General features: G+C 43.1%; 1 protein-coding gene across 4 annotated transcripts in view; it reads left to right on the top strand.

Moving 5' to 3' along the window:
* The first annotated feature begins 1,510 nt into the window (after positions 1-1,510).
* TMEM200A (transmembrane protein 200A) overlaps positions 1,511-25,984 on the top strand; it is a 73,617-nt gene continuing 49,143 nt past the window's right edge. Inside the window, exons 1-3 of one of the 4 annotated variants that reach the window (XM_019420626.2) lie at positions 1,513-1,620; positions 2,453-2,574; positions 10,136-10,186. The gene's annotated coding sequence lies outside the window, so the exon portion shown is untranslated. Of the gene's footprint in view, positions 1,621-2,452; positions 2,575-10,135; positions 10,187-25,984 lie in introns of all 4 variants that reach the window. The other 3 variants (XM_019420625.2, XM_019420627.2, XM_019420624.2) reach the window with 3 other exon arrangements.

The raw sequence follows: 25,984 nt of genomic DNA, 5'->3' as shown, positions 1-25,984 counted from the left end.
CCCCTAAAACATATTCAGGATGCACACAGGCGTATCTCACTCCCAGTGCTGCAGCTGATGTGCTCAGCACATGCCAGTGTCATGGCTGGAATATCTAGTAACCCAGAGTTTTACATGAACCTTTATTTACTGAATTGACCTGCATATAATAAAATCACCACTCTGCCACTGCCAGATTGGAGGTAATTAGCATATCGTTTTACTCTATGAATAGGGCAGTCTCCACTCACTGGACGTTTTGGGAGCAAGGAGGAGTAACCTGTACCCCTCACTGACTTTGATGTTTGCAGTTCAACGTCAGCACCTTTCATCAAAGCTTTCAGCCATCTGGTTCGCCCTTATCAAGGCCTCCTGCCCATAACCCTCACCCCCTAGCCATCTCTCAGAGCCCTTTCGGAGGCCGACCTGCGACTGACCTGTTAGACGCCCTAGGGCGGTGTAGACAGAGGGGGCGTCCGCAGTGTCAGGTGGGAGCAGTTTGGCTCCGCTCGCGCAGCGCCCGAGCAGCCCGCCAGGGGGACCCTGACCCGCCCAGGCGGCGTCTGATAGGAAAGAGTCTGAGGGGCGTGGGGCCATAGCGCCTGCTCCAGGAAAACCGGGAATCCGCAAGGGCTCCCCTATTGCTCCAGAGGACTGGCGGGGCGCCGACCTCGGTTCTGGGACCCGGGGCTCCACCACAGCAAGAGGCGCGCCCCACTGGTGGGTGTGTCCGTTTCCACCTTCTGGCCTTCCAGCCCAGAGAAGAGCTCCTGAAAGTGGGTATTTTGCTCCCACAGATAGGTTTTGTGTGTGGTAATCCCGGCTCCAGAAGTGCAACTTTGCGGCCGGGTCACCCGTTGGGGGACTGGGGACCTGGGAGGGGGAAGAGCGGATCTTGTCTGCATCATCAAGGAGGAGGCGGGCTGCGAAAGCGGGGGCAGCAAGGCGGGGGGAGTTCCCACGGGTGGTGGGCGGCGGCGAGCTTGGCTCGGACCCGGGTCCGGATCGTGCTGTGACGCGCCTGGAAGCCAGCCCCGCCCCCCGCCCCAGCCCCCAACCCCCAGCTCCCAGCCCCCAGCCCCCAGCCCCCAGCCCCCCAGCCCGCCTCTTCCGCGCTTGGAGCGTGAGGTTTGGTGGGGATCTGTCTGGAGCCGAGCAGAAAACTTTTCCCCTCCCAGCCCCCGGGTCCCTTTTGTCTTTCTTGGAGGCGGCGACGACGCCTGAGCCGCGAGTCGCGCGCCGCACCCGGTGACCTCCGAGGGCTGGAGCGCTCAGGCTCCTGCGCTCGATGGCGGCGGCCGGCGGCCCCGCGACCCGCGGCGGGCACAAGCAGCGGCACGTCCCCCGCCCCGAGGCCGCCGCCGCCCCCCCGGCTCGGGGGTAGGGGAGCCCCCCACCCTCCCCCGCCCGCCCCCTCGCCTGACTCAGCCGCACTCGGTGGCCGCGCCGCGTCCGCTGCCCGAGCCCCGCCGGGATGGGGAGGGAGCCCGAGGCTGCCCGCGGCTGCCGAGATTCCCGCTGACGCCCCCGAGCCCGCCGCCGCCTCCTTCGCTGGTTCCGGAGGCGCCCGACGTCCCAACTGCTCCTGCAGTGCGAGTCCCGAGAGGCGACTGGACCCCTGAGGCCCTGCGCTCAGGACAGGTGAGGGGGAAGGGAAGAGTGCTGCCGGGCGGCGGGGAGGTGGGTGGACAGCCACAGCAGCCTTAGCGGGGCGCTTCTTCACCCCCACGCCCCCTGCTTCAGCCACCAGAGTTAGGGTAAACACCGTCTCCCGAAGTTTGGGAAAGGAACCAAGTCCGCCATCAGTTTCGGACTCCCCAGCGCCGAGAGCGCAAGAGAAGCTTTGCGGGGCAGCAGCCTCCGGTAGCCCAGAGCCTTGGAGCGCCTGGCTAGGTTTCTCCGAGCTACACCCTCCTTTGTCTCCGTTCCAGAGAGTCAGCATTCTCTGTGAAGACGTCCACAGCGGCAATTTATAGTAGTCCTTGGCAGGAGCAAAGTGTAGTCAAGGTTTCCTAAAGCAGTATGTGGTAGTATCTACCTGGGCGAAATGGGGAGGCGAAGCAATTATTTGCCAAATTCAGCATTACTTTTCTCCCCATGCAGTCATTTGGTCTGCTTTCAGGAAAAAGAGCTTGGGGTTTGCAAGATTTGCTTCAGTAATCATTCTTTTGCTGTAATTAATTGTCCAAGCCAGCCTTTCACATTGTGTAGGTGCAAGCTCTCTGTGTCTATGTACTGTCCTTAGATTTTGATTGAGAAGTGTATATGTGTGATAATTGTAAAAAAAAAAAAAAAAAAAAAAAAAAAAAAAAGATTCATTATTCAGTACCAGGCACTGGTAATGCCAGGAAGTCACATGCTTCACATGTATGTAATTTACTAATTGGAGTCATCCCAGTCCACCTTAGCCTGGTGTATTTCAGAACTAAATGTTGCACTAAAGTGTCTCTTCACCTTGTTCTTTCTTCTGAAGACCTTCAGAAGTACTTGTGGACAACTGTATATAGAGAATACATGTAAGGAATCGACAACTATTCTTATTTGTCAGTAAGAATATTCAACTCTTCTGGATTTGCAGTGAAACCAACTTCTGAGGTACACTTTCTGAGGGGCTTTATACGTAAATATTCCCAGCTCCTGTAAAAGCTACTCACTATGATGGTTTGTCATGACTTGCATTATAGAAATACTTACTATCAAGTGACCTTCAGTTTGTTACTTGGCTACTGACTCTAGAATATATTACCATTTTGTGAAAAGTAGGCTCAGTTTTGAAACTTTTTAAACCTTTGTTTTTCTGCTGTTTATATAGAAGCAACTGCTTGTAGTTTCCTGCTTTTCAAACAGCATAAGTGAAGAAGAGGAGTCCTTCTAAACAAAATAATATTTAAGTGGAAACTATAGGGAAGTGTTTTAGCAATTTAATATTATGAGATTTTTTTTTTTTTACTCTTACAAATGTATACTGAAGTGTTAGGAATGATTTTCTCTAACCAAGTCCTAGTAGAGAGCTCATAATTACAGGATGATTTAGCTGTAATTTGTAACCCTGGTTATAATTAGCTTTGTATCCTAGGCTGGGAAAGCCTTCAGTGAAGGAGGGAGTTGTTGCCTGGGAAGTCTCTGTGTGTGATTTCCAGGCAGTTGGCACAGAAAGTCTTTACCTGTTGCTCCTGAGTCTGGTCCAGGTAAAGGTATGGGGTATCCCAAGGGCACCCATAATCAGAAGGGATTTTTCAGGAAAGATCACTGTTTGGAAGGATGACTGTACTTGTTATTTTAACTTGGAGGAATTTTTAGTGAAGCTTTTGAGTGCTCCAAGGGCTAGATTGCTATAGTCAGACTTGGGTGGTTTCAGCAATAGCTTATTGGCAGAAGAAGAGAACTACTCATACATAGGGGGGAGTGAGGCTGAACTGATTGTTTAAATCCATTCATTCTCGTAAAGATTCTCAGCATAAAGGAAACAAAAATACATATTTAGCTTAGGAAAATAGATAAGAACAAAGATAAAAGCAGATGTTACCTTTTACATTTCTTGAGCAAAATTAGAAGATAAATTAATAAGTCCTCCTAATAATGCACTTTACTTACTAAACACAGTGTAGAGTCTAAAAGGGAAGGCAGCTTTAAAATAAATTTTGTTGACTGTTAACTCTTCCTTGATAGGAGACAGCACGGAAAGTCTTCCTCAAGCAAAACACATTTGGGAAAAAACCAAACATGTAGAGACCAAAAAACAATTCTGCAGTGAGATGGACCCCTCATTTTATTAAGGAGTATATGATGTGTATCCATTCCATTTCACGACTTAAGACAGGTTTTGTCTGCTAAGGTCTGTTATGTGCGCAAACACTCAGAGAACACGGAGGGACAGCTGTTGTGTCCTACTAGCCGATGGACTCCTCTGGGAGCCAAAGACGGGTGAGGAGAGGGCTGGAGAGCATGTCACAGATCCCTGAGCACCTGGGATGGTCCTTGAGCACCGGGGGTCTGGTGCATACTGGGAGCAGTGCGGTGGGTTGCAAAGAACCCTGGATGGGGAGTTGGAAAACCCAAGTTGTCCTGACCAGGCTGCTGAATACGTGGCCATGGATATGTTCCTTGGCCTTTCTGGGCTTCTGTGTGCGCTCTTGTCCCCACATTCCCTTATCCGCAGATCGAGGGCTTTGGACCATGATCTTCTGTCCTCTTTTTAAAATGCTATATGATGGGTTCCGGTGGAATTGAGAGGGAGAAATCAGAATGTAGTGTGCAAAGGGTGCAGTGAGTAGAGTTTGGGTCAGGGGAGGACAAGCTGGACACCACGCTGGGCACAGGGAAGGGGTAATGATGATGCTAATACCAAGTAAAGGGGCACCTGGCATCTGGCCCATCATTGATTATCTTCGCTATTTATAATATGTAATAAAATAATAAATGCCAACTTTTGCTTAGTTGGCTTAGTTGCTTAGATGGCTTTTCATGAGTTTTTGCAAATAATGGCAATTGATTTTTCACAACATCCCCAGGAGGTAATTAGAGCGTAAAGGTGCCGAGGCCAGGACTAATACTGCAAAGCATGCTTGCACCAGTGCACCTCATTGCCTTTCTGCAGAATTGTAGAGATGGGAGAAGTTAGAACGTGCTTTGGAAACCCTGTGTTAATGGGACAGAGTGAAAAGTTTGGTGTCAGATTTTAGTGGAGGTGCAAATTTCTGAATAAAAATTTAGGTTGCCTTCTGGAAGATAAGTCTGCGATTATGGGATCTCGAGACCTCCTGAAATGTCTTGAATCTTATTGTTGATGTTTAGTCTGATTATTTCTGTATGCTTCCTCCCCACCTAACCTTCCCCAGCAGGAATTCTGGGGATTTGATTATAGGGTCATCGATAAGACTCTTCCAAGAGCTTTGAGTGCAGATGGGAAAAGGAAATTCTCATAGAAAGGTGGGGATTTGGGGACCATTGCACTGCTAATAGGATATGTTCTAGTAGCAAGTTGTGCTCTGGAAACTTTGTCACTGGGGGTAAAATTACATAGAGTCATAAGAATGTGAGCAAGGTGTGAAGATGTGAAGATGTGTGTCTATACATTCCCTCCTGCTGCACACTCATTTCTGCCCTAAGCATTAAGTGCACCGCCAAGGGTGAGCAAGTTCCCCCCAACCCCGCCCCATTCTGTGTTCCTGGTGAAGGGAGTTCATCAGGATTCATCTGATTATTTGTGTGAGGAGCCTATATTTCACTAGCTTAAGGAAAAAAGGATTTATTGGCTCATGTGACTGGAAAGTCCAAAGATGGACCTTGCTTCACTCATGGTGAGAACCCAAAGACTCACGCGGCTTTGTCAGGGTCCTTTCTCTCTCCCCCCATTTCTCAGCTCCGCTTGTCTCCGGATCAGCTCCATTCCAAGGCCCCTTTCTATGTACTAGAAAGCTGACTCTCAGTAGTTCCCAGCCTATATTCTTGGGCTTTTGAGACATAGAAAAGAGAGGTCTTATTTCTTAGAGGTCCCATTCATAGAAATTTCCTGGAAGAGCTCTGATTGGCCCTGCTTTGGTGGTCACTGAATCAGTCCACATCCACCAGAGAGTGCAATATGTTAGGTCATGTGCCCCATGCTGTGTATGTGGTGCTGGTGGTGGGGTGGAGGCTGATAAGGGCACCATGATGGACAGTTCCCCCATGATCACATACAGTTGTGCCTCTCTAAAGCTGATGATGCTGTTAATCAAAAAACAACATTATTGTGCGGGGCACCTGGGTGGCGCAGTCGGTTAAGCGTCCGACTTCAGCTCAGGTCACGATCTCGCGGTCCGTGAGTTCGAGCCCCGCGTCGGGCTCTGTGCTGAGAGCTCAGAGCCTGGAGCCTGTTTCAGATTCTGTGTCTCCCTCTCTCTCTGACCCTCCCCTGTTCATGCTCTGTCTCTCTCTGTCTCAAAAATAAATAAACGTTAAAAAAAATATTTAAAAAAAAAAAAACAACATTATTGTGGAGAATTGCCCTCTCCTTTTGTGGGACAGACCCCCTAAACAATGATGTGAAGATTACATGTGGAGGCAACTCAGAGGTCCAGGACCATGCAAATTCCAGAAATGGGACCTTCCTCCCAGCCAAGACAAAATCCAGTGATGAACTAACACTCTCCATGTCTAGACTTTGCTGAAAGGTTGTGGTTGCCAGATGAGGAGCCTGCCATTTATCCATTTCTATATACTTTTAGTTAATATCCTTGTGCTTTATTTCCAGCCTGGTGATTTCATTATCAGAAGTCCCAGTCATCTAGAGATCATGGGATTGGAGACCCCCTACTTTGGTCACTATAAATCTAGCAAAAGTTTGAACAGGACAGTGAAGTGATGAACACAGAACTGTTGTTCATGGAAATTCACTGAGGTTGTGGGAGATGGGCCAAGGGGAGGCAGCAGGCATAGAATAGAGTTATCACTTAGGAGGCATAAAATTATATATTGGCATGTGTTAGTGACATTATGAGAGTATGATAAGGGTGTGTGTCAGGATAAAGGAGCATCTGTGTGGACAGAGCATTTGTGGGATGAAATGGATCAAGAGGGACCAGACCAGGATGATCAGCTGGGCCAGCAGGTGAAAAGGCTGAGTATTGTGGGTAGGTTCATGGCAACTGGACTATGTAGAAAAGAGGCCAATGGTCACTGTGAGTCCGGTGGTCAAAATCTTTACATGTGTAGCACTGACATTTATTGAGGACCTACCTGTATGCCAGATCCTGTGTTACATGCCTTAAAATCATTATATGATTTAAATCTCATAAAATCCCTCCATGGTGAGAAAACTGAAAGTTAGGGATGTAATAACTTGCTCAAGGTTATGTGGTCATTAAGTGGTAGCACTGGATTTTCAAACCCTGGCTGTCCAAAACAAATATCCGTGCTTTAATAAACCGTGTGATACTACCTCTCAAGCCCATGGTCAGAATCCTGTAGATGAGGTTAAATTGAAGGTCGAGTCTTCTAACAGGCAACCACAGTGACAGAAGTTCCAGAGGGGATGGAATAGAGGTTATCCAGGCGAAGGTGGAGAACATCCATGCTTAGCAGCAAAATGGACAGGAATCCCAAAGCAAGAGTAGGACATACATAGGTTCTTGGTTTGGGAATTGGGGTGTAGCAAGGGAAGTGGATGGGAGTGGTATCAGGAAGTTGAACAGGTGGGCAGATCAATACAACAACCGGAGTTTGAATGTTGATCTGAGAACAGGAACTCTGCCATCTGTTCTGCTTTAAATACCCTTCCTGATGTAAGGCAGTAAGAACATATATTGGGTGGGTCCTCAGAGGGAAACAGGATTCTATTAGTTGTCAGGGACCATTAGGAAAAAAAAAAAAAAAAAGAGCTAACATTTGTAGAGTATTTGACATGTGTCTTAGATACATAATCTCACCAAATCTTCATTGTAGTCCTTGGCAGGTAAATATTATGGCTTTTTATTTTTTTTCTTTTGAGCCAGGAGCTAGAGCCTTAGAAAGGTTAAATGATCTGCCTGAGCTCCTGGAGCCACACTGGGGATGAGGTTGCTGTCATGGAAACCCAGTTCTGTCTGAATCTAGACCTGATTCTGGATCTTCAGGGAGTCATCCCCGCCCTGGCAGGCAAGGTCAATGTCAAGTCTGGGTGATAGAAATGGGGAAGTCAGCAAGGCTGACTTTGTGAAAGGTTGTGAAAGGAGATCAGGAGTGAACTTTGAGTCATCAGAATGTGAGCGGGGTACAGGTCATCTGAAGGGAGTTGTCCAGCAGGATTATATCCGGCTTTAGCAGAGAATTTAATAATCCAGTAGGTTTGTCCCCTTGGTGCAGGATCTCTATCCTTATGCAGGACAGATACGTCAGCAAGTCAGATGTTTGGAAGGCTTAATTTTAGTCACTGATTTCTGTTGAAGGGAAGGAACCTTTGCCAGCTGCCATGGCCTGAATTTACCTTTATATGTACAGGTACTTTGCCCTGAAATATGATACACACACACACACACGCGCGCGCGCGCGCAGAGATGGGGGGGCAGGAGAGAGAGCACTAGCACATACTGAATATAGTAAGTATGTGGAGCACACACCAGCTATACAGGTCTCTACTTGAAGATACTCTAAATGAAACTGCTTACTAATAGAATATGAGTGACATCATGTCATTTCCCAACAAATCCAAGATCAAACTTATAACTGCTTAGACACGTGACTGTAGATCTTAAGTGCAGTGGACTTTGTGTGTGTGTCTATCTATCTATCTATCTATCTATCTATCTATCTATGATAACTGGAAAGGGAATGTGAAGGTATATAAAAATACATGTTTTAGGCCCATATGTGAGAACTACAGAGGTAAAACAACCATGCATAAAACTTTTAAAGCAACACAATAGAATAATATGATTTTAGAGTTAGAAGGATTTTTTCAGAGAGCAATCAAGACCACAGTGTTAGCTAGTATTTTGAAATACAAACTTAATAGTAGCAGTTAAACACAAATGTTATGGAGACTAAAGGGAATGGAACCATCTAAAACCTAGAAGGCCAATCCAGGGAGGCGTCTGGGAGGAAGTGAGTTCTGATGACTATGTATGAACAGAGAGATGAGAGGAGAGTATTGCAGGTAAGATTAAGAATTTGTCAGTGCTCTCCAGCCAGAGGCCACCAGGAATTACCCGTGGTTGAACAGGTTGGGTTTGCAACTCGTTTCAGCAAGGGAGAAGGTATACCATAGGGAGATACGGGGCGTCTCAGTAAGAGGGTGTTAGAAATTAATTATAAGATTTTAAGATTTGAGCTTGTGTTATGTGATTTGGGAGAAGGTTTAAAGAAGCAGGGCTTTGCTCTGGATTGAAGTAGGGATAATCCTATGACTTTGTATCTTAATAAATCTTATCTAGAAGGAGACAAGACGAGAGAGGCTAATACTATTATTGGCAAGGAAGTAGCAGTTACTGATTAGCCAGATTAGAGGGATATTGGTCATTTTGGGCAATATCCATGTTTTTGTTTGTGTTCAGATATGATTACAGAATGGCCTTGTTCCTGTCCTGCACCGTCATGGTCACAGACTGGCCTGTCTGGTGTTGACGTTCTGTGAAATTGTTTCTATCGACAGGAGCACATCGGGGCCTGGTTGTGAGCGCCAGGCCAGCTCCTGGATGTCGGGGGTGGCTCCGCTCTTTCATAAACTGGAAATTATATCCCAATGTGTTTCTGATTCCATACACCAACCAAGATTTCCCTTACAAGAGGGTCCTGTTAGGGAATGTTTCTCTTGGGGGTTATTGAGTGGATTTTCTTCCTATATTGTAATGGTTTGTTTAACAACATTGATTAAATGCCACTGTTTACTAGGGGCTCAGCTAGATTCTGTGGGTGTCAGGATGACAAGGGTCTCAAGAATTTCATAATCTAGTGGAGCCAGAAGTAAATGAGTGATTACAGGACATTGAAATAAAGCTGGCGGAGATACCAGAGTCAGTAAAGAATATTAGAGGCTCCTGCGATGAAGGGAATGCTGAGAAGGAGCAGGCTGTTTTGCAAATAGTAAGCTAATTACAGAGGTGCCGATAGGTTGGCAGCTGCTAAGGAATATTTTCCTTTTTGAGAATCAGCATCTTTGGGCTGAAGTGCAGGGTGAATCCAAGGAATCTCAGTGTTCTCTCTCTGAGATTTAGGTACAGGAGAGGCACAAATTTGGGCTCACTTGGCAAGCCACATATCGGATCCGCTGTGTGAACACACCTGTGCCAGTATTTGTAATACGGTCGAGTTACTTAGCATTTCTTAAGAGATGTTATTATTTCTAATCATAAAAGCAACAGATGCTCCCAACGAAAACTTTGGAAAATGCATTAAGTATAAAAAAATCAGGGAGAAAATTTGCCTATGACCCCAAAGCACCCATCATATTTTGGCATTTTCTTCTTCATTTTTAATGAATTGTTTCCATAGTTAATAACATGTCACAACCTGCTCTCTTTGCTTAACCTTATGTCCAAGACATTTGCCGACTTCTAGGCAAGCTTAATTCATGTCTGCATAATATTTGATTGTGTGGACACACCACAATTTATTAACTGCTCTTAAAATTGGACCTTAAGGTGATTTCCAAATATCTGGCATTATAAATGGCATTTTGATGAAATCTTTGTTCACATTTCAGATTACTTCTCTAAGCGAGATCTGTGGAAGAGATTAATTCCTGGGTCAAAAGGTATGAATGTCTTAAGACTCCTGATACTAAATGCAAAACTGATTTTCAGAATAGGTGAGCTTGTGACTGACAGTGGATGGAAATACCACCTGTTTATGCCTGTACTAGGGTTCTATGTATTTATTTTTAAATAAGAAAAGCTACCATTTCGAAATGAGTAACAGTGTTTTTTTAACTGCAGACTTTGTTTCTTTGTTTTCAAAACCGCTCTTGGATCATGTAACCTGTTAAACTATTGCGATCAACCATTCAAGTTTTAAAACTTTATTTACCTGTGTTCCTGATTATACAGATTGAGGCACAAGACAGAGAGAAGATTAGCCGGTGAATAATTTTTTAAAATCAGTAATATGCACACCCTGCGAGGGTGCTTTTCAGACCACACTGTTGAGAACGTGCAATGCCAGAGCCCCACTTTGCAGAGTGAACCTGGTTGTCCTCTGCCTCCATAGTTCCGTGGCCAGGTCCTCATAGCCGGGGGGTGTTGTAACTATTATGTTCCCGGTCCCTACACTGTTCAGAGGGAGTGTAAGCCAAGTGAGGGCAAGCTTGTGCCTATTTTGTTTATGGCCGTGTTCCCAGCAGGTGACCCTGGACCGGGTTGAGCCAGTACGCAGTATGTGAAGTCCCAGCTAGAATATGAAAACGCTTGAGATATCCCCCCTGGAGAACATCTGCTCTGTTAAACACCGATTCCTCTCGAATAAGCCAAAGATCTTGAATTCGGAACCTTCTGACTTTGCTCCCTTTTCAAAAACAGAACAAAACAAAAACAAAAACCCAGCCCAATCATTGTATCTAGTTCTCGCAGTTGTGAACATTGACTTCGTCCGTAAGAACGAGGAACTTGCATCCTCGTTAGACCTCGGTACGGGGTTTTGTTCAAAAACATTGCCTGAGACTGCAAGAGAACTGTTAAGCTTACTAGAGTAGTCAGTTTGAGGTGGGTGTTGAGTACCATTTTCAACCTTTCCACAACTGCTATTTTTCTATGAAAATAATACACAATTAAAATAAAAATAATTTTGGTTTTCTTCTAAAAGTCGAAGGAGAACATTATAGCATTATAACTCCATTTTCTTTGATGGATCTCAGTCAGTTATTTTGAACATAATTATTTTCATTCATTTACTCACCAAGCCATGATTTAGTGAGCTTCATTCAGGAGTTGCTGCTAAATTATACTTATGACCCATTTTGCCAAATGTGAGGCACATCGTATACAATGATAATGTAAAAAACCACATGGGAAATCATGACCCATACTTTTATTGTTTGCTTCCTGATAAGACATGGGTGGATAGGATAGTCAACTCAAGCTCTGTAATAATTAATTAATAATTAATAATTAATTCCATAAATACGTGCTGGCAGCTGGGGATGGGGGAGGGATCAAAACCAAGGTTGTGGTGAGGGTACATTCTAGATGGGGGGAGACAAACAAGGCAGGTTCAGATGTGGAAAGTGCTATGGAGTCTGATGTAACAGAGAGCCTGGGTTTTGCAGATCAGATGATCAGGAAAGACACCTCTGTGTTTGAGGCTTTTGGGCTGAGACCCGCAAGATAATAAGAGCCAGCCTTGCATACTGCGGGGAGGGAAGGCTTTATCCTCAGGGTACTTGGAAGCTATTGGAAGGTTTTTCTTTTGGAGCATGATGTTTGAGATCGTTTATTAAAAGTAAGGGGTTGGGAGCAAAAACAACATTCATGTTAGAAACTCAAGATGTACCATACATCATTGCATGGCTGAAGACATTCCGTATATAGTATATCCACCTTCAAAGAGTGTTTAATATAAATAAAATATTAAGTACTAATATAAATATAGCTCTCTCAGTAGAACATAAACACCTTAGTCCACTGCACATTTTTTTTGTTATGTGAAACTTGTATTTTTTAACTGTGTGTGGCATAGTGACTTATATATTGTATGCATTCAGGAAATGTTGGCTAAGTTAATTATATTCGCTCTTCTCTGATGTCAGGGAGAAATATCACTGTGAGATATAAAATCACATCGAAGACACAGACTTTTTAGGAAAAGACTAAATCATTCCTTTGGAAATATTTAAAGTGCACGGGGCGCCTGGGTGGCTCAGTCGGATAAGCATCCTCTGTCTCCTTTGTCTGTTCCTCCCCTGCTCATGCTCTCTCTCTCAAAATAAATAAACTTAAAAAGAAAAGAAAATATGTAAAGTGTTAATTTTACTCTGAATATTGATAATATTTAAAAATATATTCAGTGCTAAAATGCAATATTCAAAATAAAAATATAATACACAGATATAATTATCTTCTTTACATACTTTCCCCCCTGTGGTGTATATGCAGAAATTTCTGCAAAGTCCGCACGGTGGTCTTATCACACCTTACTTGACACGTGGCAATTCCTTATTTATTTTGTGAGTCTTCCAATTCTCAAACTAATCTCTGTCCACAACTAACTCTGTTCAATGCCTGCATAGTTGAATAGAAGACAATAATAGCATGTAATTAGTGATGTTTGTTAGTGAGTGTTTAGCTCAGTGTCTTTGGGGAGATCTAGTTCAAAATATACTTACTGAGTCATCTGACGTTTTTTGAGAGCAGGCTAAGTGCCAGTCACCATGGAGCACACGGGCTCTTCTGGAGGAGTTCACAGTCTAGAGGTTGCCAGTAAGGCTGAGTACTAGAGGGCGCGGAACAGCTTTGGAAGATAATATATGGGTCTCCCTGAGTCCAAGTTTGCGGGAAAGGGGTGATCGTGAGTGAGACTGTGCACTAATTCACAGATGCCTTAAATTCAGAATTTGGTTAAGTGATTTTTAAAAGACAAATTACAAAAAGATGACAAAGATAACACATGCCATCCATCTCCGGGTAACAAGGCCACCTGCAGGCTAACTCTCACTTCCACTGGTACTGCCCTGGGGATTGCTGTTCTCCTGCCACAGCTGTCAGAAGTTCATTGCTCATTTGGCAGGAGACCTGCTGACTGGCAGCCCCTGGGACTCACCTCCACCTGCCACCCCATGAACCAAGCTCTTTCTTCTTCAGTGGGGGGTGGGTAACAATTTGGGGGGAGGTGCCTATTGGCTCTCCTGCCTTGGGGTCCAACAGCCTAAGCTCTTTCTCATCACACTGCTCCTTTCTGACCTTTACAGACCCCTGTAGCTGTAGATGGGAGACCTTCAGTCCCGCTGTCCTCTTGATTTCTTGTAGAGCACCGCTCATTCATTCCTTTATTCATTCATTCAGTACCTATTTTCTGAGTGCGTACAATGTACTGTTTTAGGCCCTGGATATCTAACAGGAAACAAAGCTCCTCTCCTTAGGACTCCTACGTTCCAGTTGGAGGAGACAGACAATAACCTATAATTTATTGTAACAGATAATAAGAAAAATTAAGCAGGGCCCACAGACAGAGAGCAGTTGGGATGGGAACTCGTGTAGCATCGTCATGGAGAAGTCCTCTGGTATTTGAAGCAGACACCTGAATGAAGGAAGGAAAGTAGTCATTTGAATGTCTGGGGGAGGAGAGCGCCAGGCAGGGGAACGGGAAGCACAAGGCGATGCAGAGGCAGCCTCCCAAGTGGGAGCTGCTTTGGAGTGTTTGAATAGCAAGGAGGCCAGCACGAGGAGAACAAAGCAGAGGATACTGGAGGGCCGTGGGACCACAAAGAAACTTTGGATTTCAATCTGAGTGACTTGGGAAGCATCTGCCAGTCCTAACCTGCAGCGGGGGCTTTGCTGGGCCCAGCCCTCACCATCATTACTAGTCCCCAAAGGACATATGCAGTGAGTGGAGGCCTAGGTGTCTGCGTTCACCATCTGGAGACCCTGCCTGATGGGTCTGAATTGTAATTCAAGGTCCTCAGAAATCATGGGATCAAAAGAAAGTGAGATTGATAAAGACCTTGAAGCAAGAATAACCAGAGGATTCTAAAGCCCATAGGAGATGTTTTATTTTGGATGTGTACAGAATTTTATTGTGGATTGAAAACACTGTGTATTCACAGATTGAGAGTGTGAGAGCTGTGAGGAGTTTTTTTCATACAACAGTGAGAAATCTGAGGTCTGGAAAAGCAGTTCACTTTTTTATAAGTCTGCCTACTAAGCACAGGTGCAGAGACCAGATTAAAATCCAGGTCTGTCTCCTCCTAATCTTGGCCCCTGGGTGACACATGCATGTTAAGGAGCAGAAAATCTGTGAAATTTGGACTGAAATTAGCCACCTAATATTTACTAGGGCTGTCAGGGTCGGAGAGTTGGGGCATACCCAGAAAACTTTCTTAAATATCAGCATTGTTTGGTCAACAGATACAGAGCACCTACTATGTTCTAGCCACTGACTATATCTTGTGCGGGAGAAAATCTGGACAGGGAGCTTATCGTCATCTGGTAGTGGGGCACAAAAAATTACATCCTAAATAATGATGTGCTGATAAGTGTGAGTAGTGTCACGAAAACATACAGGGAGCTAGGAGGAGAGGGTCATGAGTCAGTGGGTTTCCTGGGAAACATTCACCTTGTAAGATGGGACTAGAGACAAGAGGAACTTGTCCAGAGAAGCCTTGCCAGAGACAGAAACAGTGCATGAAGGTGGAGGAGAGAAAGAATTTGATGTTTTTAAGGAACAGAAAGAAAGCCCTGTTACTGGACCACAGCAGGGGAGAGAAGGTGGAAGGAGAGGTTATAAGCTGGGCAAAAGCCATCATGAAGTGCTGTATGGAAAATGATAAGGGCTGGATACTTGGCTTCCAAAGAGCAGGCTTTGAAAGAAAGAGGAAATGCGTGAACTGCTTTACGTTTAGACACCATTTGGGCTGTTTTGTGGTGAAGGTGTTGGAGGAGGCAAGAATGTATGGAGGAAGAAACAACAAAGCCTTAGACTGGGTGGCGGAAGTGATGTTGGAGATTTCTGGACAGAGTGAGGACAGGTTCTGAAGATAGCATCAGCCAACACTGGTAACTGACAGGACGTGGGAAGTTGTGGTCCAGGAAATGTCAGGATTTTAGCATGACTGAGTAGATGGATGGTGGTATCGTTTCATAGGTGAGGAAGACTTTTCCTAACTTTGGTTCATGAGTTCAATTTTGGACTCATTACGGTTGAGACACCCATGAGGCATCCCAGGGAGAAGAGCAAGTGGACATTTGGACTGATGGGTCTGGAGCTCACATGTGAAATTTAGAATGGAAGCATAAATTTGAGAGTTAATGAGGATGTCATTGGTAATAAGTCATGGAGTGAATAGAGTCTGAGCTTCAAAGAAAGTGACTTAGGATCATGCTTTGGGGATTTCTACGTTTAGAGGTGGTTAGAGAACATACCAAGAAGTAGTGGCCCTAGAGGTAGAAGGAAAGCCAGGGCTATGATATCAGTGATGAAAGGTATATTATATTATACCTTTTGAATTTCATGTCATAGTTGTTGGTATTGAATTAGAACAGAATAGATGCACGAATTAATTTCTTCACAATAAAATAAGGATTGAGTAGCACATCTGAAGGTCAGTTTCATTATTGCGCTGACTACCAATCTATTCTCTTATCAACTCCACTGCTGCCTTCTATTTGACTAGGTCTTTATTCTTTTTAAAGCATTTGCATATACTTCTAAATTAATAAAGCATATATTTTAAAGCCTGTCATATATTAATTTTGCGATAGATGTTTTTGAAACCACAAATAGGAGCTTAAGCTATTTTATGTTCCAGGACACTATAAAAAATTATGTAATTCAAGATAGTTGCTTGAACATCTAGCTGAAGACTCAGGATTATGCTGGCTCTTATTACTAATGCATTTTTAGCTCATTAAAATGGAAGAGAAAAGACACCTGTTATTAGAGGTTACTTTTAGCCTCTCCATCTGGGAGCTTAGTTTAGTCCATTCAGTATCTGGTGGTGGACCCTGAGGGAGCATCACGTCCTTGTTCGTATTTTCCTAAAGGAAAAAACAGTGGAGAGTCACCAGCAGTATGTGACACTAATGTGCAGAAATCGAAAATCATCTTTGTCAAATTAGAGGTTGATTAACTACGTTTCCTTTACATTTTCTCAAGTCTTCTAATGCAGTCTTCTCATTTTTTATATTTGTCGTTATATGAAAATATCTAAGATTCAGGAATAGTCTTATGTATAAGATGAAGTTATCAGAGCACTTACTAATGCTTATTATGTCTCCAGTACTTTCTTAGGTTATAACTGAAAAGTATGAAACGACAACTCTCTGGACTTTGAGTCCTTTGGAAGCTAGCACCGTGCTGCTCAGCATCTCTGGTGACAGCGAGAGCCTTTAGTATCTCCTTTGGTACTTTTCCACGTCTTATTTGAATGCTTAGAAGGGGGATGTTGGCAATGGTTTTATCCATTCCGGCCTAAGTGTCCATCGGTTATGTAAGACCTTCATCAATGACGCAGTGCCAGGTACCCCTTGCTGTGTTCGCTGATCCATCCATCTTCTTTCTTGCCCCTAACAAAAAAAAAAAAAAAAAAAGAAAAAAGATGGAAGAAAAGAATCTGCCTTTTAGTGAACGATCTCTGAAGATAACCTTTGAAGAGAGGAGCTGAGCTGTCTCCCATTTTCGGAGAGGACTTTTATGAGTATTGGTGGAAGTCGACCTGCCCTTGGACTAGTGTGGCTGGTCACTGAGGTTGCGTGAAGAACCACTCTCTAACTTTTCCCCAGGCACAGTGCTCTCAGGATGTTAGCCGTCTTCCTGTGGTAACTGCTGCCCATTGAGTGGCAGTCACAAAGCTGCCAGACAAACATCATCACGCGATATTACACCTAGATAACAGGAGGTAGCCTTTTCCTTCTGTTGAGGTGTGCACCTGAAAGGCAGCTTGTGGAAAGAGTCAGAGTGTCTTTGTAAAATTTAAGTAGGGGCCAGGAGGGTTTATTTGGTTTTTATTCTTTAGTTTTCTGTGGTTTACCGGATAGGATTTGGGGAATTGCTAACTAACGGTTATCGTTTGAAAGGCTGGCTAGCTGACCTGCCTGGAGTTTCTCTGGGTGGGATTCCCTCTCTGATCTGTGCTCTCTCTGAACATTCATTCTGGAAACCACTGCCGTCTGGCTCCCTGGCCCAAGTGACTCTCCTTCAGAGATATTTTTAAAATATATAGCCAGCTTTTGATTATCTGAGCTATTTATGATATAAGTGAGATTTGGGGGGGGGGGGAAGAATCCCATTGCTAGGGATAACTTGAAAATCACTGGAAAATTTCAGCTTTACCACCTAAAAGCTATGTGACCTTGGTTAAATCGCTCAACCTTGCCGAGCCCCACATTGCTTATCTATAGCATGTGACGTGATCTCCTTAGAAGGGTTATTTGGGTTGTAAAAGGTCATGTAAGTTAAAGATCCTGCAGAGTGTGTGACTCTAAGTGGACACTGCCCAGTGCGGTCTTTTCTCTCCTTTGACTTCCATCAGGATGACCTTGCTTTGTACACCTGCTCTGGGTGAGGCAACTGTTAGCTCTGCCTGAATGTGATATTCTTGTAGGGGCTGGGGGAGCGAGGAGGGAAGCACTCTTCATTCTTCTAATCCACCTCGAATGCACCTCTTCTGTGGACTCTTTCTGTGCCTCTCTCGGGAGAGTTGGATGCATTTTCCAGAACTTCCAAGGTGCTTTGCACATGCCAGCAGCTCGGGCCAGTGCTCTGAGAATGACTTGTCCCCCTTCTGTCTCTCCAAACCACAGGGGTGTAAGTAGTAAGTAAGTAAGTAGTAAAAACGGATCTAATGTCTCTTTCAGGACAACAGAAAGAATCAAATGGAGAATGGAAGGGGATTTTTTTTTTTTTTCTATTAGTGGTGTTACCACTAGTGATGTCACCAAAAAACAGAGCCTACTTCAGTTGTATTGTTGGAGAGCTGTGCACTTGCCTTTGGGAGACCAGTGGATTGAAGAAAGGCTGTCTCCGCACAAGAAGTACCCCCATCCCTGTGCCCAGGCAACGTCCCCCACCACTTGCCTGGGGCAGGGGCGAGGAGTATGCACCAAGCAGGAACGTTTCTGCTATTCAGGCTGCTGAGTTTGCGCTATCATATTTCTACTGTTAAGTTCTTCGTCTGTGGCTAGGCTCCTCAAGGCACTTGACCTCAGACAGGAAGCAGACCCTCTCACCTGATGAATTGTGTGCACCCCATAAGGCCAGGTGTGATGTCCTATTGTGTTTATGACTCCTCTCAGGAGATTGTGGAATTGTCAAATTAAGTTGAATTAGGACAGTAGTTCTGGGAAGGGGAGTGGTTTATTAGGTGCCTGTAGTATAGTTGCTCTTTGATCGGAGGGTCTTATCAAGCCGAAGGTATTAACTAATTCAGAGGAAGAGCCACTGTATACTTAGACATTTTCTTCTTTATGATTGCTAAGAAGTCAGCAGTGCCATCCTGAGGAGAGTGAGACACTGAGGCGGTGAGTCCGGGCATGCTGGCATTCTAAAACATAGCCAGATGGGAATATTGCATGACAATAGATAATCCAGTCTTTTCTTGGCCTGATTCATTTTGATGTTTTGAAACATCCATGAAGCCATCTTAATAAAATTGACAGCTGAACACTTGAACGCCTGGCAGTGGCTAATAATCTGGTCCCCGTAGCCATCAGAACTCATCAGAACTAGACAGTGTTTTCCGCGTCTCTCTGAGGATACTGATCGATAAATTCTGAGCTGTCGTGCTCGAAACTCACTAAGCGTCCTCAGTTTTATTTTTTAGCGTTTTAGTAAATCACATTTGGTTGCGATAGAGATAAAAATGAATATCAAAAAGTGCTGAGTAATGTCTTTATTATGAGTACAAATGATTATTTTTCCCTTTTTAAATTTTTCTGAATAGTTCTGATAAATAGTAAAACTTTGCAAGAGCCAACGGACCCAAAGTAGTTCGATTCAAATAATCAAAAAAAAGAAGAAATCACTTCTTAAGTACTTTCTGAACATTATTAATTTTTTTTAATCAGTGCTTTATATAAAATAACTTTACCCTTTATGAATGTATTTCTTTTTGTTTATTAACATTTGCCATGTTACTAAAGATTTTGTTAACATACTTTTCAAAAAGCTGCACGATATTGTTACCTATGTTTTTATAGTTTTTAATTAATAAAAAAGGAAATAATAAGTCTTGTGACATTTAGGGTTTTCCTTTGCAATTTTCTTGATTTAGGAAAGAAAAAGTATGTCTCCCAGATGTATCTTCGGGTATTTTGGCATTTCCTATCAAGCTTAACACTTGAAGTGATGATCAAATCACACTGAAGTGAACTTGCCAGGGTGGGGGTGGGGCAGATAACTCTCCCCTGAAGTTTTCTGACGGAGTCTTTTTCTTTTCTCCTTGTTAGAAGCTTTAGTGTATCAGACAGTTCAGGATTATTTTTGCTTTTTCTCACATATCACAAATGCTTGTGTTTGGAGTACATTTACTTATTGTCTTTTTGCAAAGGGATTTCTATCGCAGCATCTCACCCACTGATGGAAACACGAGAAAACCATTCTGTCATTTTTAATACAATCTTTTGGATATAAATATAGAAGAAAGCAGTCAGAAAAAAAGCAGTCTTTTTTTATGGTTTTTAAAAATGTATTTATTTATTTTTGACAAAGGAAGAGCACAAGTGGGAAAGAGAGAGGGAAATACAGAATCCGAAGCAGGTTCTAGGCTCTGGGCTGTCAGCACAGAGCCTGATGCAGGGCTCAAACCCACAAAGCACAAGATCATGACCTGAGCCCAAGTTGGATGCTTAACCGACTGAGCCACCCAGGTGCCCCGCAAAAAGCAATCTTTATCTAGAAAAGGGGTTTTGCATTGTTAACATGGTGTTCCATGCATGTGCTTTGGGGGCATTGTAAGTTACAGAGATCATAACAATAGAACTTTAATTTCTTGGCTCCTGGAGCCACCCCAAGGACAGAGGAGGGCCAGGGCTCCCTGCTGGGACGCTTTGTCCTGGAGGTGAGTTGAGAAAACACACCCATTCCCCCCAAGACCCAGGGAGGACTCAGCAGCTTTTTATGGCCATTTTTATAATCTGTTTATTCTTCCAGTAATCTAACAGAGTTTGTTTACATTCTAAACAGAGTTTATTATTGGGGATTTGGCAGACCATTTCTTCTGTTAACCTTATTACATAAAACAGTTGTGTTATTTTGTCAAATCAAAGCTCCTCCAATAAATAATTGCAATGCAAAATAAAGCTAGGTCTCTACCCTGGCTAAACACTCACCATAAAAGTAAGTTTATAGATCATTTTGTAGAGGAGGCTGTTTAATAGGATTGCTTCCGATTCTTCCAGTTCTTTCAGCTCCACCAAAACCCTCCAAAGAAACGCCCTTAATTAGAAGCTCATTGTCTAAAAAAAAAAAAAAAAAAAAAAAAAAGGAAAGAAAAGAAAAAAAAAGTTAATTTCTTTGTACTTCTTTAATTTTAAAGTTATATTATGTTCCACTTGGAGTAAAAGAAGGCTTACAGCCTTGCAACCAGTGATCATGCATGCCACTTTCTTTTTTGAAAACCTTTTCTAGGAGTCTAAGCATCAACCAACTCATAGCTATGTAATCTCTCATTATTATAAATAACTTTCAAGAAGGATTTTCAGGCATATTTTTAGGGGCCACCTTTTGCCCTTTGGCCATGCTTTGAAATGCAAAATGCTCGGTTGAGAGAATTATCCTTTAGTTGAGGAAGAAACTCCCCCTTTTTTCTGAAATCTTACTGATATCCTGGAGAAAAGTTGTGTATTTGTGAGGCGTTAGGTCTTAAACTTGAGTTATCCAGTTATCCTGTGTTCTTTATTTCACTTACATGTATGTGTCTGCGTTTACACAACTGACATGCAGTCGTCGGGTGAGGGGGGTGGGGAAGATCTGAAGTACTGAAAGCTTTGTGGTTTCCATTCTGTTGGCTCATCTCAACCCCATCCAGGAAAGGGAAATGGTCTCTAACAAAGTAAAACAGGAGCCCCATTAGGGACCAGTCCTGTGCACTCAAGCTGAGATGGACAGGGGAGAGATGTCCGTGTGGCCCACATGTGAATGGTATGAAATCTCTGAGGAAAAGACTAGCCGCTCAGTTTGCTTGCAACAGAGCTAAGAGCTGTCCTGGACCGAGCTCCTGTTTGTCAGAGAGGCTAGAATTGCCCTAATGGTGCCCCTTGCACAGTTTCCTTTTAGAGTTACTAAAGGAGACTGTGTTATTGTCAGCCATAAAGACTGGCCCTGGGGAATCGATGGGCTTTTCAGACCAGTAGAGAGAATGTGGGGAGGTGATTAGAGAAGGCTTCTAAACTCTTCACCTTGTGTGCCCCCCCCCCCCCCAAGCCGCCTGGCCCACAGATGCAGCACTGCCCAATCTCTGTCCCTGCCGAGCACCAGCTTTCTGGTACAGAAAGGAAACCTTGGGTCTTTAAAAGCTACTGTAGGTGATGAGCACTGAAATATTTTTTTCAACAACAATAACCACCACCCCCCCAAAAGAAAGAAAGAAAGAAAGACCGGTAAAAATGTAATCTCAACAGATAATGACCTTAGAATGTTCTCCAATAAAACAGGTTTGCTTTGCATTACAATACCATTATTTTAGAACTGTGTCCGAAGGCAGTATTCCTTTTTCTTCACCTGCAGCATTGGAAAGACAGGTCCTTTTATGGATAACCCTGCAGTAGCCCAGGCACTCCTTCTTGGAGAACCTATTTCTAAACCTGATCCCTTTGACTGTGGTGAGGCAGTCATACAACACAGCTCATTCGTCAGTAATCCTTTAATGCTATTAAAGTGAGTAGGTGGAAGAGGGCCCTTCTTTAATTATCAACTCTAAGAGGATTTGGCCCCTAGGATGCTCCGGAACGCTATCATTTTGTGGCAGTACGCCTTTCTTATACAGAGGTGTTAGGTAAAAGATGCTGGAATGCTTAAAAAGAAAGAATGAGGGATCACCTGTCTGTGACTGTCTCCTAATCCTCTTGTGTTTATAATAAAAGTAATATAGCCATACTAAAGGCCTTTGGGATAACTCCTATAATTCCTTAGTAGCAGAATGAATGTTATTGTTTGGATAGGGTTTTTAAAAGGATGGGAAACCTGTATCTTTTAAGTTTGAGTGCAGTCATGTAGACTTGACCACATGGCTTCCCAAAGTTTGTTTGCAGTTGGTTGAGTTATGGGGACTCAAATCTGTAGAGGGAATTCTAGATGAAAAATCATGACACAGTTTCCTTACCCATAAGTATCTTCCCCTGAAATTGTCATACATGAGCAACTAGACCTAAGGTTTACACCGACGAGGCTGGTGTAGAGCCCTGTCCCACTTCTGGTGTTTTATTTTTTTCTCTCTGGGAGGTCCTTTTTTATGTCCTTTTGTGACGGTAGGAAAGGACACAAAAATGGGAGGTGATCCAATATGTTAGAGCATTGAAAATTTGTAGTTTCTGCTTCACAGGCAAAAGTTTTCATAATCAATAGTATGAGAGTGGAAGAGAGAAAGGCAAGTTCCACTCAGGAAAGAGGAGAGTACAGTTTTAAAATTCAGTAACTTTATTATACTCTCCACTAGTGGAGATCCCTTGGGGAATATGTCCACTTCAGCAATCTACATATCGGGAGGGAAGTGAAGGAGTTGAAGTTTTAGGTGAGCATTAAGTCTTGATGAAGAAGTTGGAAAATGGGGAAGGATTCTGGAGATGAGAAGCCTTATTTATATTAATGGTTTTCAAATGTGTAAGAATCAGATATCTCCCTCTTTAGGGAAAAACCAATTAAAAAGGAAATGTGCTTAAACTACAACATTAGGAAATTATTTATCTGTAGATGCTTCCAAAGAAAGTTGATAAGCCCCAGAAAGAGTTATCAAGAAAGGTATTATATCTGTCCGTGGAGAAAATGGGACCTGTCCCCTGGGTGAGATGCCTCATTGCTTAGGTTTCTGTTGATGTGATACGTGTATTCTTGCTTAGTGTGTTTTCATTCATGTATAGTATTTTATAATAAAAATTCATGTATCTTTATCTTTTCTATTTCTGATTAAGATGATTGATTCTTTTACTGAGTGGCATAATTAGGTAATTATGCTTTCTCAATCTTGTCATCAGAAATGATGACTATTAATTTTTATGTCTGTAAGTAGATACTGGATTTTTAAAATAATCATAATACTTAAAAATACACACATCATTCAGTTATAAACACTAAAATTATCAAGACTGAAAAAAGAAAGCATTTGAATGTCCTTACTGAAAAATATTTATTGCAGTTTATATGAATGACATCAATTGCTGCAGGTATAGGTGCCTTTATAAAACCATTTAACTCATGACATTCAGCATATCACTAAATGGCAATCATTTTTTTAAAAGATTTTATTTTTAAGTAATCTCTACACCCAATGTGGGGCTCAAACCTACAACCGCAAGATCAAGAGTCACATGCTCTACACCCTGAGCCAACCAGGCACCCCTACATGGCAATAATTTTAACACTAATCATTATGTTTAAGGAGAAGACAAGCAGAACTTATTTTTTTGAAAAAAACAATGCATGATTCATCTGATAAAGATGTATTGACATAAATATAAAATAAAACATGTTTTATATAAAAATAAAATAGATACAATATGAAAATACTAGTATATTCCAGTTCCATTCATTGCCTCTCAACAAATTATAACTTTAGAATAAATTTTAGATTGAAACTATAGATGGTTGGATTTGGGTAGTCCTCTGATTTTACAGATGAGGAAACAAAGATTTAGAATTGGGGCTCAATCATGCAGCAAGGCTTGGAGAAGCAGGAACCAGATTGGGGCGGGGGGCAGCTCCTTTTTCTGAGCCCAGGGCTTGTTCCCACTGTTGTGCCCTGTCCAGAATGCCAAGTGTGGATTTTGAGAAGGGCAGTCAAGATACACACTGGGAATAATGATGAGGAGGATAGCTATTTCGGTGTCTGTACCTTTAGGGGAAGACACAGGCATGAGCCTGCAGAAGAGAACTAGGACCAGGAACTGTAGGACACCAAGCCAACTCCCTTGCTTAGGACTCTTGTGAAAGGTAGGCTTTTCCAGTGTAAAGGACTGTGTGACATAGGTACTACTTTAGAACTTGAATTTCATCTTTCTGTGAAGGATATGCCTAAAGTTTGTTAGTGTGTACTCTGTGTACTTTGCTAGGTACTTTGTTCATGCCTTCTCATTTGATTCTCACTACACCCTGTGAGGCAACAATTCTCCATCTAAGAAGATTCTAGAAAAATGAAGGAACTTACCCTTGGTTGCTTTCCAGGTAAGGGGTTCGTCCCTAGAACTTTTGCTCTTTGACACTATGTTACCTCCCTCAGCCCACAACTCTATCATTATATAAGAAAAAAAAATTGAGGGGCGCTTGAGTGGCTCAGTTGGTTGAGTGTCTGACTCTTGATTTTGGCTCGAGTCATGATCCCAGGGTCGTGGGATCTAGCCCTGCATTCAGCTCTGCACTGAGCATGGAGCCTGTTTGGAATTCTATCTCTCTGTGTCTCTCCCTTCCTCCCTCTCCCCCCTCCCCCACTCACACTCTCTCTCTCAAATAAAAAATAAAAAATAAATTGAGGGCAAAAGTTGTTATAAACTTGAAAGTAATATACAGTGTTAATATGGATCCCAGGGCTCTCCAACCAAAGATTTTTTTTTTTTAATTTTAACGTTCATTTATTTTTGAGACAGAGACAGAGCATGAACGGGGGATGGGCAGAGAGAGAGGGAGACACAGAATTGGAAGCAGGCTCCAGGCTCTGAGCCATCAGCCCAGAGCCCAACACGGGGCTCAAACTCACGGACCATGAGATCGTGACCTGAGCTGAAGTCGGACGCTCAACCGACTGAGCCACCCAGGCACCCCCAACCAAAGATTTTTTAACATGATAGGGGAAAACAATGCTATAGTTCTTCAGAGTTGTAAGAAACCATTAATTTTACACATAGAACCTCAACAAGCCAGATTTTAGTACCATCCGTTGATTCTGATGATTTACTGATTTTCAGATCTCAAAAATTTAAAAATTTATTAAAAAAAATTTTTTTTAATGTTTACTTATTTTTGAGAGATGGAGAGACAGAGCATGAGGGGGGAGGGACAGAGAGAGAGAGAGAGAGAGAGACAGAATCTGAAGCAGGCTCCAGGCTCTGAGTTGTAGCACAGAGCCTGACACAGGGCTCGAACCCACAAACCACAAGATCATGACCTGAGCTGAAGTTGGACGCCTAACTGAGCCACCCAGTCGCCCCCAAAATTTAAAAATTTCTGAGTAAAATTTCCAGGTCAGTTGTATTAAGTAAGGGACAAAAGTTCAATATTCCATGGGCTGGTTTCATTCCATGGGCTTCCATTGTTATAAGAAAGCCACAGGGTCTCCACTCAGTTCTTTGTTAATACCCATAACTTAAGGGTAAAAACTGCTTTGTAAAAATGGCTCATATTGACACTTAAAGTTACTAATAAATAGTATTCTGCTTTCCAGTGCATTAAGCATTTGTCAAGAATGGCCAGAAATAAGTGTTTTGGTTTCTTGGATGTTCTAGTCAACCAAGAATTGCTCTAAATGCTTTATCAATTTTCAAAAAGTAGAACAAATGAAATGTGCAACAAGCCCCCAAACTACTTTTGACTATAAATCTTTCTTTGATGAAAGAAATCTCATGTCTTGGCACACCTGCGTGGTTCAGTCGGTTGAGCATCTGACTTTGGCTCAGGTCATGATCTCATGGCTGGTGAGTTCGAGCCCCACATCTTGCTCTCTCGCTCTCAAAAATAAATAAACATTAAAAAAAGTGTTTTTTTA

Source organism: Panthera pardus, unplaced genomic scaffold, assembly GCF_024362965.1.
Source record: "Panthera pardus isolate Hobbes unplaced genomic scaffold, ASM2436296v1 HiC_scaffold_17, whole genome shotgun sequence".
Taxonomy (NCBI): domain Eukaryota; kingdom Metazoa; phylum Chordata; class Mammalia; order Carnivora; family Felidae; genus Panthera; species Panthera pardus.
Note: the sequence above shows the minus strand (reverse complement) of the source record. Positions and strands in the feature narration are given on the sequence as shown.